The sequence below is a fragment of the Canis lupus genome, chromosome 36 (genome assembly GCF_003254725.2).
Source record: "Canis lupus dingo isolate Sandy chromosome 36, ASM325472v2, whole genome shotgun sequence".
In the NCBI taxonomy this organism is placed as follows: domain Eukaryota; kingdom Metazoa; phylum Chordata; class Mammalia; order Carnivora; family Canidae; genus Canis; species Canis lupus.
The window spans coordinates 10,552,037-10,570,965 of NC_064278.1; the positions used below are offsets into that span (position 1 = coordinate 10,552,037).

Below are 18,929 nucleotides of genomic sequence, written 5' to 3' on the forward strand. Positions count from 1 at the left end.
ATCTTGATTATCTCAAAGGTAATTGTATAAATAGGCTAAGTTTACTAAACTCTTAGAACAAAGCAAAATGAAGACTGAATGCTTTACTCAAAGAATTTCCCATTCTCAAAGTATCTTTGAGAAGTAATAATAATGATAAGGACACTAAGCACTTGCTATGCAGTAGGCACTGATTAGCTCATTTAATCTTCACAATAACCTGATAAGATAAATGTGATTATTGTCCTTGTTTTGGAGATAAAGAACTATAAGGTCCAGAGAGAGTAAGTAACTTGGCTAAGATTACATGGCTACCAAATCTAGTGTTATTTTTCTTTAGAAAAAAATAATCAAAGTCTCCCTGTCTCTAAAAATATTTTACCATCTGTTTTTGCAGTTTTATCTTACATACTTTCCTACATATATGCTCTTCTCTAGTCAAACTGATCTATTTGCCATTCCCTGAAAGTTCCCAGTCTCTGGCCTCAGGCTTTGAAAAACATTCCTTCTGCCTGAAATATCATTCACCGTCAGTCATAGCCTGTTAAAATCTTCCCTACACTCCGAAGTCAGAAGTGATTTTTGCATTCCTCTGAACTCCCATAGCACACACATATTGTCTTTAAAATTCATATAATAATTATAATATTCTATCTTCTGTTGTTCTTAAGGATGTGCCTTACTGCTTCTACACTGAATGTTAAATTCCTGGAGAATAAGGATTTTATGGACTAGTTACTACAGTAAGCAGGAAGTTACAAATTTTACATGTGGCCTGTCCAAATGTGGTAGCCACTGGCCAGATACAAGAGTTGAGTACTTGAAATGTGGTTAGTGCCAAATCTTGAAATGATATTTAGGGAATGTTGGCTTAAATAAAACATAGCATCAATAACCTTAATTTCACTTGTTTGTTTTTGCTTTTTTTCAGCACCCAGAAAACTTCCAAGTACATATATGGGTCTCATTATATTTTTATTAAATAGTACTGGTCTGATATATCCCTTTCTCCTACCCCTCAGTCACCTTGTAGTGATCAAACCTATAAACAAACACATGAGTTAAAAAGCAGACCAATCCTGTATTTTGATGCTCAGAAAGGGTGTGGAGGGGCTCTCTATGTATGGATAATTTTTCTATTTTACTTAGTCAGATTGTTGTTTTTATCCTTAAGTCATAGGATTTGGGACCAAGAAACACTATAGAGAAAGTTACTTTGTTGGTAAACAAACATTTTGTGTGGGTGTGTGCCTGTAGCACATGTGTTTCTGGAAAGGAAACCACATTTAAATCTGAATATAAGAGAATTAAAGAAAGCTTTCTATTTTGAAGTAAATTGGCATTGTGGCAAATAAAATGCAAACAGCATTCTCAGACCAATAATAAATCCTTGATCCATAACATCAGTGTAACATCAGTGCTGTTTCAGCCATAACACAGAGCCCTCTGAGTTGCCCTCAGTCACGTTTCGCCTACTGCTTGCTGGTGCCGTGTGCTTTAGGCAGTTTCTTTCCAGGCAACCAGACTGTTTACTGACTGTAATCAAAATGACAGCACACTGTTTTCACAACCGAGTGTTAAGAGTTGATTGCCTTTTTCACTTGGCAACCTGAGGGAACTTTAGAACTAGGATCTTGAGGTACGATTTGCGTAAATTCAGGATGGTGGTGCTTGCTTTCCCACAAGTTACCTGCATTCCTTTGAGGTTTAAAATATAGAGGATTGAGATTTATCTAGCGTGGAGCAGAGAGGTTGTAATCACTGTCTTCAGAACACTTCTAGTGGTAAACTCCACTGGAGCATAGGTTGATTTAGGTGGGGCTGAGGTTTGACTGTCACGTGATTCTTTACCAGTCAGAACCTAGCCATCTGAGTGACTATTAAGCATGCCCCACAAATAGATGATTATCAATGCCATGTCCTTCTATCATGCTGAGATGGTGCCACAGAAGACAGTACAACATAATGGAAAAGACTGTCCTACTCCATCTTTTTAGAAACAAGATTTAATGAAAAGATAAGGAAGAGAGAGAGAAAGACAGGAGGGGGATGGAAGCTGTAATTCAGATAACCTGATTTCTAGACTTGTGTGTGTCCTCACTTGCTGTGACACATTGAACACTCAACATCTTAGGTGTTCATTGTCCACACCTACAAAAGAGAGGGAGGGAGAAGAGGAAAATTGACTACCTCGTTTGTAGTGCCTCTTTTGTCTCTAAAACGCTAGTTCCAGTGTTCAGACTCTGAGACTCTGTACCAGATACACTCCAGCATCCATTACTTCTGGGAGAGAATGAGGCATACAACAATAGTCCTATACTCTGAACAAGGATTATTGAATACTGGGCTAATCATGTAACTGAGCTAGGCTGTGCTATACCTATTAGAGGCTATCTTTAGCTTCAGAACACTTTCACGAACTATGGGCTTGCTCAGATTTAACCATGTTTTTTGATGAACAAATGCTATGAATGCCTTGAGTACAGCAGAGCTGTAAGGTTGATTGCTGAAAAGAACTCTCTCTCATATCCTTTAATTCTAGATATTCAATTCTGTATACATTATTTCTTCTTGTATTTTCTTCATGTAATTCTTATACATGTAATTTATTCCTAGAGGAGAAATTCTATACAAATAGCAGTTTTTAAAAAAAATTCACAAAATTTTGTCTAGTTTTCAGTGAATGTGATGAATCACTTGGTTAAATTCCCCACCACCATCAAAATAGGGGCTTTTGAAATAAAGAGAAGCTGAAAATATTTTTCTAGGATCTGAATTCAGGACCCAAAATGTTGATGTTTTTTTCTGCAGCCACTGAGCACATTGGCACCAAAATTAGAGCGAGGGCCTGAGTGCACTGCCCTGATTTAGGTGTCACTGATGCCACTTACTGCAGCAGAAACATACAGTGGAAGGTCTCTGCATGTAAAAGCAGAAAGGATGCTGTTCAATGCTCAATTCTTTTGAGGCTGAAGACAACCAGAATGCCACAGGTAAGAGAAAATCACATACGATGCAAACTTGTATTCCAGGCAAGGATTTGCAGCAGCCGAACTGCTAAGGAGAGCCAAGACTGGTAGTCTGTCTATCCTGGTTCTACCCAGGGTGGAAGAAGAACTGCAAGTAAGACCCTGGCTAGAGAGGGCAACAATCGTCAGGGGAAATGTAAAAGCTAAAGGGAGAAGATGCTAGAAAGCCAGAACTGGAACATGTGGTGTTCCTGCAGTGTTCCATGTGTGCCCCCCTGAACTGTCTTCGCAAGGACATGGGGCATTCAAGATTCTGATAAATTGTGTCTGCAGTATTGGGCATTGAATTCACTAACTCTTCAAGTGAAAGTGACCCTCTTTTTAAAAAAATTAATAGACTTTTTTTTTTTTTTTTTAGCGCAGTTCTATGTTTACCAAAAAACTGGCTGGGAAATTACCAAGAGTTCCCACATTAAGTGTGCCTTTGTATGCTTTAAGTATTTAGTTCTGAAACATTTTATTCAGGAAGAACTTAAGAGAATAAATAGAAAGTATTTTCTCACACATAAAATTCCCTAAATTTGGGAATATGGATTCAACAATATGGATTGTTGAAAAAAATGTGTATTACTTTATGATTAAATTGATCTCAGAGGGTTGTCTGAGATGTATCATCGTGTGCATTTAATGGATGTTTAAAAGAAATGTGCCTCACAGTGACTCAGATTTTAAGACACCTAGTAAACAACATATCTAATAATGGTATTAGAGAGAGCTCACTTTTGTGGCTTTGGTGGTGTAGCTTAACTCTTTTGTGTTAATTTGCATAAACCTGGCCACATATTTGAACATCATGATTTGGATGTGCTCTGCCACTTTTTATTTACTCCTAATCATTACTCTTTCCCTTTTCAGTTCTACTAAATGCTTTTGAATGACAAGTTGAAATGCTTTCCCCCAAAGAATCAGGTTAGTTATCACAGTTGTCACCATGTTGGTGGAGGGAATGTTTATATCAACAATAGATTTTTTACTTTCTATTCTCACTGAATAATTTAAATGACTCTTCTTCAAAAAACATTTCTTCTCTGGCTCAGGATTTAATTTCCATTAACATTTCAATGGTTTGTTTTTTATATTTTCATTGTTTACTACCCAAGTACTTTGTATATAAACATAGGACGTCAATTATTTTTAAGAAAATGATCCAATCCCAGTTTAAGAACCCAGGCACTGTTTCACAGACATCCATCATAAATCCAGCCTCAAACATGGTATTGTATTCCTTTTGTTTACCATTGAAGCACTAGCCTCCTGCCTTAAAATATGGGTATTCTCATTTTGAGATTTAACAGCTCTTTTCTTTATGGTGATAATTTTACTGACCAGGTTGACAGAATGGTAGAGGTTGTGAAGAAAGCAGCGTTAAGTAGTAATATTAAATGATGTTTATCTAGAAAAAAGACCTTAAGATATAAAAACCCTGGAGGACGTAGAAGATTGTTTTATTAAAGGCTACCGCAGTCTCCTCCCAGCTGTGGAAAGGACTGCAAGAAGCCAACATAAAAAAGCAACTGGGGTGTTAACTCTGCAGATGTCTTCATAAGGAGCTGAAAAAGCTGACTCACCTTGGTAATGGAATTCCTTTTAAGAAATGCAATTCATTATTAATTCCACTTAGCTATTAGGTTAATTCATTTCCTTTTTATAAATATCACTTTCTGAAAATCCACTTTTAAGTGCGTTTTGGCCTTAAGAAATTTGTTGGTTTACAGATCCGCCTTTCCTTTCAGTCTGCCACAGTTGCAGTTTCAGAAATCAGAAATCAATGCTTTGTTTCCAGTTGGATGACCTGGACATTCAAAGAGTACCTTTCAATAGAAACTCTTATTTGATTATTTAAGACTTAATTTTCAAAGGAGCAATTTATGACGTACAGAACAAAAAGAGCAAATCTCTGGTTGTACAAATTGCAGTTCACGGGTGCTGATTTCTGAGAGCATGCACGATTGTTCGTATTGTTAGTTTGCAAAATATACCGTAGTCAGCAGCTGGGTCAACTTTCCAACAGAGAGGTAAGGGTAGGAAATTAGCAATTTGAAATATAAAACTGCTTAAACATATAGAATAAATACCAGCCTTTCTAACAAGGAAAAAATGGACTCCAATGTATTTCTTCATAAGTATAGGCATAGTCTCTTTACTTAACACATGCCCACTTACTAGAATTTTGAAATTATTTTGGAAGTCGTTTCTCAGCTTTTACTTCATTAACCAACCTTTCATTAACTTCTCTTATTTTTCTCTGCCTTCCTTCAGTCAGCTGGTTTTCAAACCTGGCCACATATTTGAACTATACTTGCAGAGCTTTTGAACAAACAGATATCAGGCTCAGCCCCAGAGAATAGAACTGAATTGGACTAAAGTGGAGCCAGCATTGCTCTTTTTTAAGCTTCTCAGGTGAATCCAGTGTGCAGCCAAAGCTTATCATGTTGTACGTCTTTCTATTTTCTCTCAGAATGTTTGCATATCTATTTCCCTTCAACTATTCTTTTCTTCTATCATTTTCATTAGTGAGGTTTTAAAAATCTAATTTTTGTCATTTCTCATTTTGCTTTTTTTTTTCCTTCTGATTTTCCACTTACTGGCCAAGAAGTTCTCATTCCAGGCACATGTATCTGATTTGTATTCTTATCTAATACTACTAGATTTTTATGTTAATGAGAGAGAATGCAATATGATTGTGAATTATACTTTTGTCTGTCCTTCCAGCGCTGATATAATAATATACTTTAATTTTCGGTATAAATATATAAGATTGATAGTGAAGCGCAAAACCATCGTTGAAAACCAACATTAAGAGTGGATTTACTTGAACTGTAATCATTATTGGCTACAATTAAAGATAATTTAATACAATTTTAGAACTTTGAGGCTATATGGGACTCAAGGACATGCAAATATCCTATTAATAATATTTTTACCATTTCACAGCTGAAGGGTCAATTTTTGAATTTTAATCTAAAGACAAATTTCAGTAGTTTCCAAACAGGGCAGGAGTAGGAATATTACATGCCATATCAACTATCATATCAGTAACATGATAATAATAGCAAGAGAAACACTGAGAGCAACAAAAGGATCTATGATGATAATTAAAATTTGATGATTTAAATATCAGCAGGAAAAACAGAAATATGGGAGGTAATGCATAGAATATTCAAAGTTTTGAAATGAATGTAATAGGAAAATCGCAGGCAGTTGACTGAGGCCTGGAGCAGTAGATAAGAAATATGAATGTTATTGTGGCTGTGCCTTGAAATGCAGTCAAGCCATTTCCTCTCCATCAGGTTTATTTTTCCTCACTGGTAAAAATACTGGTTGGATTGGCAAAAGGAAAAAAAAAAAAGAAAGAAAGAAAAAACCTGGCCAAACCCCCTTGACTGCGTCCTGCCTATAGGTATGTTTTGTTGGATTTATCCAGTATTGTAAATGAATTGAAATGGATGACAACATTTAACAAGATGGAGATTTCTAATAAAAATTTGGATTTTTAGCTTCTTTGGAGAAATCGTTTGATTCATCAGTCTCCCAGCCCTAACATGGAGCTTCTCCTCCTTGGAAAGGGCATGGTTGGTTATGGCTGTCCAGTTCTTTAGTCTCAACCTGGCTAGCTTCATTCTTTTCTTACCTACTTTGGCCATGTAGAAATTTGGGGTTATTTCCTCAAGAATCTATTTGTGGGGTTATTTCCAACCATGATATAAGTTGCATGAAAAGAAAGTGCTCAATACTTTGTTTAGGTACAACAAAAATAATTTACAAAGGGAAAAATAAATGTTACAAGCAAAAACACTGAGAAGACAGAGAAACTAACAAACAGATGACTGATTCTCAACTAGAGACTTAAGCCGTTAAAATGTGTCCTGTTAAACCCTATGCAAGAATATTTTGGGTTCTAGATCAGAAGTACAATGTCACTTAGCAGTAATAACTGGGATTTAGTGACTTATTGCAGGCCAAGCTCTTGGGAAAGGAAAAGAACACGATGTTCTGTACAGCCCAAGTAAGAATATCCTGAATATTAGGAGATTAAAATTCCCCAAAGTGAGCTTCTTGGCAGAAAATGGCCAAAGTTATTTAAAGAGTGACTTCCCATCTTTGAATTCACCCATTGAATAAAACAATATTCAACCACCATTTAATAATTTAAGACCATCATTTCTTTCACTTTGCTCCAGCACAGAGTTTAATCACATGAAGGGCTCCCTATATGCAGTTTCCAAAAGGATGAAAACCTAATTCAGTTATTACAGAAATAACTCCAGACTTTTAAAAGGTTTCTCTGAACTGAAACAACTCCTGAGAATTTCCTTATCCAGACCACCACCTAAGATATGTTTATATGCACTGTATTTGTCAGTAATATGTATATATATATATATATATTTAATATTGTAAACCTGCTTATAAGTTACTTTGCAGCTGTTATCTACTCATATATCTTGGGAAGAAACATCTCTAAAATTCTCTCTATAAGGTCCTTTATCATTTCAAATTCTGAAGAAAAGAAGTAGAGTATAAAAAAAATCAATCAATAAATAAGGCACATTAAAACTTGTGGTATCCAGTAGGCATTCATATAAATTTTAAAGAATTCTTTACTGTGGCTAATTATGTGTCTGGGTGTAGATTCAAATTTTAGGTACCCAAAGAGTTGATACTTGGCAGGCAGTTCATATAACAAAGCATATCTTTGCATAATAGGAGAACTAGATTTTCTTTATTACCATATTATCAAGTAAAAGAAAATAAACACTATTCTGCTCTGAAATAGGTATCCACACTTACTATGTCCCATTAAAATGTATCTGAAGAATATATTGATTTTACCCCAGCTTGAAAAATGTCAACAGGTAAAACTGAATTAAAAAGTAGCTTCCTAATCAAAGATAAATGTGTGACCTTATAACACAAGTAACAATACAATTGGCTTTTGCCCTTCTCAAATTTTATAACTACGTCAAACAACAATCTGCTTCACAAAGTAATAGTTCAGATACCAGATTCTATATTGAATTGCCATTAAAATTGTTTCTGGGGTAAAATTCAAGTGGAAGCAAAGATAATTTTGAATTGAAATTAATCAAAATTTTAAAATAGATCCTAAAAGTGAAGAAGTGAACTGTTAATAAATTATATTTCAGGGGCAGGCAGGTAATTAATCTTCATAGCTTTGGAAAATTTGTAAAACAATCATCAGTATTAAGGTAGAACGAATAATATATTTTTAGATGACAAACAAAACACTAATTCCCAACTTTCAGTGAGTTCACAATGTTCCTATACATGAATGATAACGAGAAAAAGTAATCTGTACAGCCACTCATGCAAGGAAATTCACTATCTAGTCACATGTTCATTCTTTAGTGGGGGAAAAAAGGGCATTTGTCTTCATATTCTTATATTTATGAGTGTTTTCAGTTAATTTCAACCCTAAAAATAAGGAATCACAAAAGCCGGAGTTACCTAGAATCAAGGAAGATGGACTAACCAACAAATTTCAGGCAGTGTACGATGTAATTGAGAGATCTTGCCCTCATATCTTTAAGCCTCCCAAACTCTCAGCCTTCTCACATCTGTCTGGTCCTGAGCCCATTAAGTCATCTTGGCTGCCATGAAGATGAAAATGACAGTGCAGGCACTTGAGTCAGTGTAAAGAGGCCCAGGGTGGTTGAAGGGCAGGATTAGGAGGCCTGGGATGCTGAATGGCCATCCCAGCTGTAGCTCCCAAAGATCCCAGTAGCATAGAGCTGTCAAGAGCACAAAACTGCATATAAAGAAAACCTTTGGAGGGAAGGAGGGATTTTACAGTCTGTCCACAATTTCATCAAGCACAATTTGCCTTTCCACTTTTTAGGATCATTAATAGGATTTAAGCAGTAGAGAGTTTGTGAGCTGATCATATAGCCAACACATGCGGTCATTTCTGGGATTTAGGCTCTGTACTTTGATGGCCATAGTAGAAATTTGGGGATATTTAAATGATCTTGGTGAAACCTATATTTTCTTTGTGAATCTTCACAGATGTCTTTCGTCTGTTAAGTATCTGTTAAGGCACAAGTGAAATGAAGCCCTTTGTCCCTAATTGTTAAAAAGAAGAAAGCCTTTGAAGTAGAGCCCATGATAATACATCCTTGGGCAAAAGAATGGTCTTTTGGAAGGTATTATAAGAGTTCTTTAAACTCCCAGGAAATGCCAAGGATATTAGCACTAATCAATATTGTTATAGGGAGCACCGTTGTTGTTTCAGCAAGTGCCCTCTTTCAAGACAAGAATGAACATTCCCAACTACAGAACTTCTTGGCAGTTTCATTCTGTCCTTCCTGTTGTGGTGGAAGATATTATATCACTATCACTAATTATGGGGGATAGAGGAAGAGGGGAGGGAGAGCATTCAGTCATGTCCCAGGATGTATAAAAAACACTGAAGAAACATTATTTACACAATTATGCAACATAGGTGTTATCATTCCTATTTTATACATGATGTAATAGGGTCTTAAAAGTTTAAATACTTTGTCATTTAATAGTAGAGCTAGGATTCAGTCTGCCAACCCTACTCTTCTCCATTTCTCCATATTGCTTCCTTGTTGTTTCCACCACAGAAGGAACTGGCCGAGGATCGTTAAAACATCTTTTTCTGCTTTCAGGTTTAGTACACCATTAGTAGTTAATATACAACTCAGTGAGAGTTAAAGATGTATCATATTACAGTTAAGCTAAGAAATCAGTTGGTGAAAATCCAGATAAATTAGAATCATGAAAGTTGAAAAATGAAGTGTCCTTATATGTTTTTGATTCTAATAACCATACTGGCAAGGAAAATGTACTTCAGGAAAAATACATAGTGTCTTTTCTGAGGTGATCAGGATCATTAGTAGCAGAACTTGAATCAGAAACTAAGACTTCCAGCTCACTGCTCAGTCTCTCTCTACTACACTATTAAAATACAGTATATTTTTAAAAAGATTTTATTTATTTATTTGACAGAGAGAACAAGCACAAGCAGGGAAAGAGGGAGAAGCAGGCTCTCTGCTAAGCAGGGAGCCCAACCTGGGGCCTCCTGCCAAAAGCAGACCCATAACCGACTGAGCCACCCCCATTAGATTACAGTACTATTAGGGGCGCCTGGGTGGCTCAGACAGTTAGGCATCAAGTCATGATCTCAGGGTCTTGAGACTGAACCCCATATTGGGCTTTGTGCTCAGAGCAGAGTCTGCTTGAGATTCTCTTTCCTTTTCCTTCTGCCCCTCCCACTTGTGTTCTCTCTCTCTCTAAAATAAACAAATAAATCTTTTAAAAAATTACAGTTTTTCTTGACCTTACAAATGAAGTGACTATTAGATTTTTCTTAAGAGTAAGATACTCAAACTTATTTGACATATCATTTAATCAAAGTAGGTTTGATTTCCAAAAACTTTCAAAGAGCAAGTTTTGTGAAGAACTCTATGTACATATGCTCTTCACATCGTGACTACATATATAAACAAATAACAGATTATTGCAACTATACTGAAAAAAAATGTTGATATTGAGGGCTGAAATATAAGCATCCATTCATAAATGTAAAACAGTTCACTCAAGATCAGCTCTGTGTTTACATAGAACAAAGTTACTCAAATTCACTCCCCTGTAGAGAAGCACAGTGTATGCAATACACTGAAGCCAATTAACATCCATTTCTGAGAACCCTTATCAAAGAAACAGTTTTCTTCATATCCTATGGTAGGAGTTCTTCTGAAATACATGAGACTCAAGGCTTTTCTCTGAGGCAACCACTATTTTATTTTTTTTTTAGGGGGAGTGTTATTGCTACTCAGTGTAAAATAGTGAGAAATCAATACTTTGCCATATCATTAGAAATTACAATTGCTTTTAAATACTCAAGTTCCATTTTTAGGTCATTTTGACCAGTACTGACTGGAAACCCAGGTTAAAATCAGAGGTCTTTATTTCACATAGGGCACACACTACTTGGAGTGGTTGTGTTGAAATTTTTCCATGCAAATTCCTACAAGCACTGATGCCTTTATCTTTGTCCTCATACACCACCTGTTGTATTTTTAAAAATCCTACTTTATGATATTTGAAACCCTTCTTTCAATTAATACTTACAGATTTTCTGCCAATAATTTCTTATTCTAAGTATATGATTGCTAACTGAATACAGCATTTGTGGCTATCAAATATTTTAAAGAAAATTACAGAAAATATATATTATAGATAAGTGTTTTTTGGCTCAAGTGGCTCCCCCTGGTAATTAGTAATAATAACAGTTATTAAATCTACACAGAAAAAATAAACAGAAATATATCAAGCTTATGAGATAATTCATCAAGAAAATATATTTTAAGTCAATAAATTTAAAAATATTTTAATATAAAAATGAACATATTAAAATATAAAAGAAATAACACATTATGGAACATATAGGGATCATTTTATTGTTAAAAGGTTAAATCTCTTTTTATTGGTTAGTATTGGTTATCTTCTTCCCTCCATGAACATAGATTATTACACCTCTATATTGTTATCATTCCCTATACACATGGCCCCTCTAAAGCTGTTAAATAAAAGACTAAAGCACAAGAATGGTAGTTCCAAATTCACCATACATTTATGTTAAAAAAATTTCTGGGCACACTGGACATTTAAATAGATGATATACAGCCACAAAATCCATTAAGTTAGCTTTGTGCAATAAAAAATATTTTCTTTGAATACAATGAATCATAACCATCTACATGTCTCAAAAACATGAGATCACTAATGCCTAGTCTCAACCATAAGTCACCATTTCTAGACAGAGGCTCTGTTTCCTTTGAGAGATAAAAGAATAGTAAGCAGTTTACACATCAAATGATGACTTTGGTTCCTGTAATCTACATTAAAACAGCATTAGGTTAAAAATAGCAGCATGAAGATGATTTTAAAATAAGAAAAATGATCTAGTGGCTAGATTCTATGGTGCAGATAATTAAATGTTTTGCCAGCTTACCTGATAAAACAGAGCTTTACAGATCACAGCGTAACAAAGCCCCGCATCCAAGATGGTTAGAGTATAAGGTGGCTTCCTCTGCAGTTGTTCAGATTTTTGGCCACAGAGATTTACAAATTAATTAGAATAGGTTTTCCTTTGCTTTCTCTGTGGACAAGAAAACAAAGAGACCTTTCCAGAATCCTCTCTGCTTATGCCTCCGCTTCCTGTTCTGAGATTCACTCTATGGTACCCAACATATATCAGAAAACAGCTTTGGGGGGGTGGGGGGGAAGGCTGACAGCACTCAACATGGTACCGCCATCTACTGGCAGACATGCAAATTGAACGAAAGGAAAAACATGCTCATTATTCTTTATCCTAAGGTACAATGTAATATCTCCTTGCATATAAGTATGTACAAAAGAGACCCTTTCCTACTCACTTATTTGCACCTCACCTATTTTTCTAAATTTCATAAATTTACAAAGTTTATCAACATATAACCTACCACAATTAACATAAAACCTACAAATATTTTGAAAATTCGGTTTTTAGATTATTTATATCCTACATGCAGAGTTTTGCAAAAATGTCTCTTGTAGTCTGTGCTGGTCTTCTGAAATTTTTTTCTTCTCATGGGATGGATTATTTTCCAAGTGAGTTATTTAACTCCTTAAAGAACAGTGTAATACACTTTCCTGATAGTCTTTTGTGTTGCTTTTGGTAAAACATTTGCAAGAAACAATATCTGAATATGGAAAACTAGTCTAAACTTTAGTGAGGTTTAGCTAATTTAGATCTGTGGATTACTTTGGTGTATATATATATATATATATATATATATATGACAAAAGGAACAGTTAAATTAATCTCACATGAGATAATTCAAACCAGTGGTTATGTATTATTATCTCTATATCTTTAAAATACTTGAGAAAACATTGTTTATAAGAACATTGAAGCAGGCAATATATAAGCAAAATTAAAATGACTTTTACCAGTTTATTAAAAGAGATTTCTCAGCTAATCAAATTGCTATTCATTTTATTAGACTTTTTATATTTACTCTAGCACAACTATAATTTTGTTAGTTTATCATTAATTAACTAATATATATTCATATTGATGGACCACCTTAATATTTGCTAAGTGCTATATTGGCTTTGAAAAGACAAAGAGAAAAACATACAGTACCTCCCATCAAGGAGTTTATATATAATGAGGAGAGACAAATATATCAGGTACCATATTTTCAAGCTATGTGCTCAAGGAGTGTTATTTACTTAGTTTTTAATTCTAGCCCCCATTTTGCCTAATGGCAGAAAATGAATCTAGTCAGTTAGGGGTAGACTGAGTCACTTGAGGCTTTTACCAATGATTTCAAGTTTAGATGAAGCCAATGTACAGTTTTTCTCTTCCATCTTCTCATACAGGGATTGATTTAAGTCCAGGAATGCTTACATATGTGGAGAAAGCAGAGTATGGTTGGTTCCCAGGCTCCTGTCTTTCTACGTGAGCATCCAATGAGCAGTAGAATCCTGTACGATCCTTAGACACCAAAATCCCTCCACACGGACATCTACCAATGTGTCCGCATTCCTCTTTGGTCCCAGAAACACCATCCTCTAGTTTTTATGGCAGCATCCTCTCAACTCAGTTACCTCAGGTTTGTCAGCTCTTCCTCTCAGGTAACTTTTGTTCCTGTCCTTGGGGAAGGAAAGAAGAAACACAATTAGCAGCTTTCGAGGGTCACTCTGGGCTATAATTGGCTGATGAAATTCCCACATCCAAGGCACTTCACAGCAAGATCTATGTTCTGCTGTTTCTGTCTCATAGACCATAGCTTCTCTGTGGGTTTCAGACAAGTGAGGCACAATCTCTGCTACATTGGACCATTCCAACTTCTCATCTGTCTACTCTACCTTTCTAGCTAATCCTGGGCGAGCAAGCTACATGGGGGTCCTATCAAAGACCCCCTTAGGTTGGGCCCCCTGCTTCTTCCCAGACTTCCTTTCCAGCTCCCAAAAGTTTTGCTTGGACCTCTCATCCTTCTGTACCAGTAGTAAACTTGATCCACAAGTTTTCCTCCCAAATCTTTCTATCTTATACCTACTATATTAGTTTTATAGGGCTACTGTAACAAAATACCACACAGAGTGGCTCACACTTACAGAAATTTATTGTCTCACAATTCTGGAGGTTGGAAGTCCTAAATCAAGGTGTCAGCAGAGCCATGCTCTTTCTGAAACCTGTAGAGGAAGGATACTTCCTTATCTCTTCCAGCTTCTGGTAGCTCAGACATTCTTGGGCTTGTGGCAGCCTAACTACTGTCCCTGTTTCCATCTTTCCATGCTGTTTTCCCTGCATCACTTGGATGCCTTTCCTCTGTGCACTTCTGTCTCTGTGTCCAAATTTCCTCTTTTTATAAGGACACCAGTCATTTTGAATTAGAGTCCACGCTAGTGATTTTATGTTAACTTGATTATTTCTGTAAAATCCTATTTCCAAGTAAGGGTATTTTCTGAGGCACTGGGGATTAGGACTCCAGTATACCCCTTTTTTGGAGGAGGGTAGACACAATTCAACTTATAACACTTAAGACTGAAACCTTTTAAAATGCAAGAATCTGATGATTCTTTTATCTGTTTCCCATGACAATTCCATTTAGGAAATAATAGCTTTGGTATATGGCCAGAATTTGGTAGGAGTGGGTGGGGGGAAGATCTTCAGGTAATAGTGAAGAAACTCCTGAATAATAACAACAATAACAAAACCCAACATTTATTCAGTATTATGTGTCAGATGCTCTTCTAAGCACTTTGAGTATATTCACTTAACCCTCACCAATAAGAAGAATTATACACATTTTACAGATTAAACAAATATAGAGGGAGTAAAATCACATTGATTAGTACTTCATATATCATCACACAGATGACACCAGTATGCACCAAGACTTGGAGAAGCATAGAGGAAATGAGCTTTTATTAATTTAGACCACTGCTAACTCACACAATTAATGAAAATTCATGGCATTTTACTATTGTATTACATAAGTTTTCTGTCATGAAATATTTGTATTTTCTGGGGACTTTTACCTTTTTTCTCTAGTCACAGCCAAATTATCCTTGCTCACCACTACTTTACTAAATGTTCATTAACTGTGCCAATCTCTAGCACCCCATACTGATTTCTCTACCAATAATAATACTTAGAAGTATATTAATTCTGATGCCCAATTTGGGGCATATACTCAAAAGAACATATCCATATACTCAGAAGGTTTTCCTGATAGTGTTTTCTGGGCAACTGATTTTTGAAGGGGTGTATGTATGTGTGTGTGTGTGTGTGTTTTCTAAGGACAATAAGATGGAATTATCACAGGGAGGATAATGTTTTTGAGGAAAAACAGTGGAGTTCTATAACAAATAGAACTATAAAAATTTAATAGAATTATTGTAAATCTAATAGAATCATATAACTCTAATAAACATTAATATAAATTAAAAATACAAATAATGTCTAGTTTAATAGAATTCACAGATAATATTAGTTCCATTTACATATTCATTGTTAATATTTTTAATTGCTTCACTAAATCTGCCAATGAGTAACAATTATTATTCCAATGTCCAAACCTAATTTGGAATTCCCTTTAAAGTTTTTCTAGATAGCTCCCTCTCATTTCCATCCTTACCTTAAATTTGGAATGGCAGTCCCCTAGGTCTAGTCCAAATGCAAAAACAGTAGAAATGTAAACATAAAGAATCAAGACAATGTATGGGACTAAAGTAAATAAATAGATACTATAACTAATATCCCGAAGAAATAAAAGTATATTGTATCTGTGAAGTGGGGATGGGAAATCTTGGGGGGAATAATAAAATAAAATAAGAAATGCTCATAAGTTATATATGCCATATGTAAAGAAGAGGAAAAATCAGTAGTTAGAAAGTAAAAATTAAAGACATCTTTTAGAAAGTTAGACTAAACACAAGGATATGAAAATATAGTAAGAAAAAAAGAGTATCAGTCTCCAAAGTAAAAAAAAAAAAAAAGAAAAAAAGAAAAGAAAAAAGAAAGTAGAAATATTACAAGAAAAATTTTCAGAACTGAAAAGACTCACCAAGTATTCACTTGTTGTAAAGAAACACACCTTGAGATGCATTATAAAATTGCAAACAGTGGGATGCCTGGGTGGCTCGGCATATTAAGCATCTGCCTTTGGCTCTGGGTCCTGGGATCAAGCCCTGTATTGAGCCCCACATCAGGCTTTCTGCTCAGCAGGCATCCTGCTTCTCTCTTTACTTCTGCAGCTCCCCCTGCTTGTGCTCTCTCTCTCTCTCTCTCTCAATTAAATAAATCTTTAAAAAAAAATTCAGGACATAAAAGATAAGAAACAAACAAGGATCAACTCACCATCAGCAACAATAACTGATACTAGCAACAATAAGTGATAGTAGGAAACAAAGAAGGAAATATGTCAAAAAGTGTAGAGAATATTATAGTTTTGTTCCCAGCCAAGCTGGAAAATCAAATCTTGTATGAGAACCAAATAAAGATATTTCGGATCATCTAACCACTACAATTTTAGCTTCTCTATATCCTTTTTTTAAAAAAGTTTTTATTTATTTATTCATGAGAGACAGAGACAGAGAGGCAGAGACATAGGCAGAGGGAGAAGCAGGCTCCCTGTGGGGAGCCCTGATGTGGACTCAAATCTTGGACCTTGGGATCATGCCCCGAGCCAAAGGCAGATGTTCAACCACTGAGCCACCCAGGCGTCCCTTCTCTATATCCTTTTTTAAAAAAGTCACTTGAGGGATCCCTGGGTGGCGCAGCGGTTTGGCGCTTGCCTTTGGCCCAGGGCGCGATCCTGGAGACCCGGGATCGAATCCCATGTCGGGCTCCCGGTGCGTGGAGCCTGTTTCTCCCTCTGCCTATGTCTCTGCCTCTCCCTCTCTCTGTGTGACTATCATGAATAAATAAAAATTAAAAAAAAATCTTTAAAAAAGTCATTTGAGGGCAGCCCCAGTGGCGCAGCAGTTTAGTGCCGCCTGCAGCCCAGCGCATGATCCTGGAGATCCTGGATGGAGTCCCACGTCAGGCTCTGAGTGGAGCCTGCTTCTCCCTCTGCCTGTGTCTCGGCCTTTCATTCTCTCTCTGTGTCTTTATGAGTAAATAAATAAAATCTTAAAAAAAAAAAAAGTCAAATAAATAAAATCTAAAAAAAAAAAAAAGTCATTTGAGCATATACTCCAGCCATCCCATCCCACTCTCCACCCCTCCCTCTGGAAAAAAAAGGAAAGGAAATGGAAGGAAGGAAAGAAGGAAAGAAAATCGAGGAAGACAAAGGCATGACATCCAGAAGACATTCAAATTCATTTGTGAATCTTTCTAGTGAGGAGTAACATCCTATCCCAGAATTGAATTTTTGTGGAGGCTGAAAATACAATCAGTCCACATTATAAGATGGAAACAAAGGATATTCACAAAGGAAATCTGATACATGTATCAAACATAAATGGGATGATTAATTCCTTTTTGTTGCCTATTGATGTGATGGATTGCATTAATTCATTTTTAGTTTTTTTTTTGTTTTGTTTTTTAACAATTTATTTATTTGAGAGAGAGAGCAGGACAGGAAGAGGGAGAGGGAGAGAAACTCAAGCTTACTCCGTACTGAGATCATGACCGAGCCAAACCAAGAGTCAGATGCCTAACCACCCAGGCACCCTGCATTAATTCATTTTTGAATTTTGAACTGATCTAGGCCCCATTTTAATAACTAGTTTAAACAAGACAAGAAAAGTGATAAATATTGTGTCAGTATACCTTATAAAAAGAAAAATAAATGTCAGTAAAGAGATCTTTACTCTTTTTTTGTTGTTGTTAAAGAAGTTCATTTTATGTGGGTGGAATTCATCATTTTAAATACAAAAGAGAAAAAGAAGTGCCCAGAAGGATGATATGATTTAATATGATCCTAGCTTGATTGTGGTTTTTATGCTTTCCTTCTGCAGATGGAATGTCAGATGATTTTCAGATCTTACTGGTTACAAGTATCTGGCCTCTGGAACGTTAGTGGTATTTGGCAACACTTTTTAAACATATCCTGCATAAATCATAGAAATTCACAATAGAATAGAGCTAATAACCTTTGATTAGGACTTTTAAATTGGTCTCTTTCTTCCTTTATCCTATGGTTCCTCAGGATCTTCAAAAACTTTGTGGATAGAGCTCTAACTCTGGTGGCTCTGTGTCAATTTCATAAGCTTTCATAGCCAAATAATGCTTTTTCATAACATCAAAAACTTTATGATACAATTCGCAGACCACATTTTCCTGTTTCCTAGACTGTGAATTCCAAAACAATGTTTAAAGGAATTATCCTGTTGGACCAGTGGGGTACCATTATTTGACTACCAAAGTGGATAAGATTTTAAAGGGCTAATTCTTCTAAGTATTGGTGAAGATCTGAAGCTACAGAAACTCATATACTGCTCATAGGAATGTGAATTAGTACAATCACTTTGAAAAACAGTTTGGTATTATCAGCTAAAGCTGAATCTAAATGTAGCCTGTGAGCCAATGACTTTTACTCTTTTACTCTTAGGAATATACTTGACAATAATGCGTGCGTGTATATAAGAATGTACAGTACAAGAGTACAGCATTATTAAGAACGTTCAAGGGAGTAAGAATCCATACATTCACCAACAGGAGAATAAATAAAAGAATTATGATATATTCTTTTTTTTTGTATATTTTTACTGGAGTTCAATTGCCAACATATAGCATAACACCCAGTGCTCTTCCCGTCAAGTGCCCTCCTCAGTGCCCAGTCACCCCCATCCCCTGCCCACCTCCCTTCCCCTTATCCCTTGTTCATTTCCCAGAATTAGGAGCCTCTCATGTTCTGTCTCCCTCACTGATAT

The 18,929-nt window shown here is 35.8% G+C and overlaps 1 protein-coding gene and 1 long non-coding RNA gene across 8 annotated transcripts in view; one reads left to right on the forward strand and one right to left on the reverse strand.

The window, feature by feature from the left end:
• The window catches only part of SCN3A (sodium voltage-gated channel alpha subunit 3), a 105,131-nt gene extending 92,879 nt beyond the window's left edge, over nucleotides 1-12,252 (reverse strand). For all 6 annotated transcript variants that reach the window (XM_025471014.3, XM_025471012.3, XM_025471017.3 and 3 more), the window contains exon 1: nucleotides 12,010-12,252. The gene's annotated coding sequence lies outside the window, so the exon portion shown is untranslated. The remainder of the gene's footprint in view (nucleotides 1-12,009) is intronic.
• On the forward strand, nucleotides 2,795-6,472 carry LOC112674656 (uncharacterized). 2 transcript variants are annotated; one of them, XR_007408635.1, is made up of 4 exons: nucleotides 2,795-2,972; nucleotides 3,864-3,917; nucleotides 5,268-5,408; nucleotides 6,299-6,472. It is a non-coding gene; the product is annotated as an uncharacterized LOC112674656 (long non-coding RNA). The 2 variants fall into 2 exon arrangements; XR_003145453.3 differs by having other exon boundaries at nucleotides 5,268-6,472.
• Nucleotides 12,253-18,929: the final 6,677 nt, after the last annotated feature.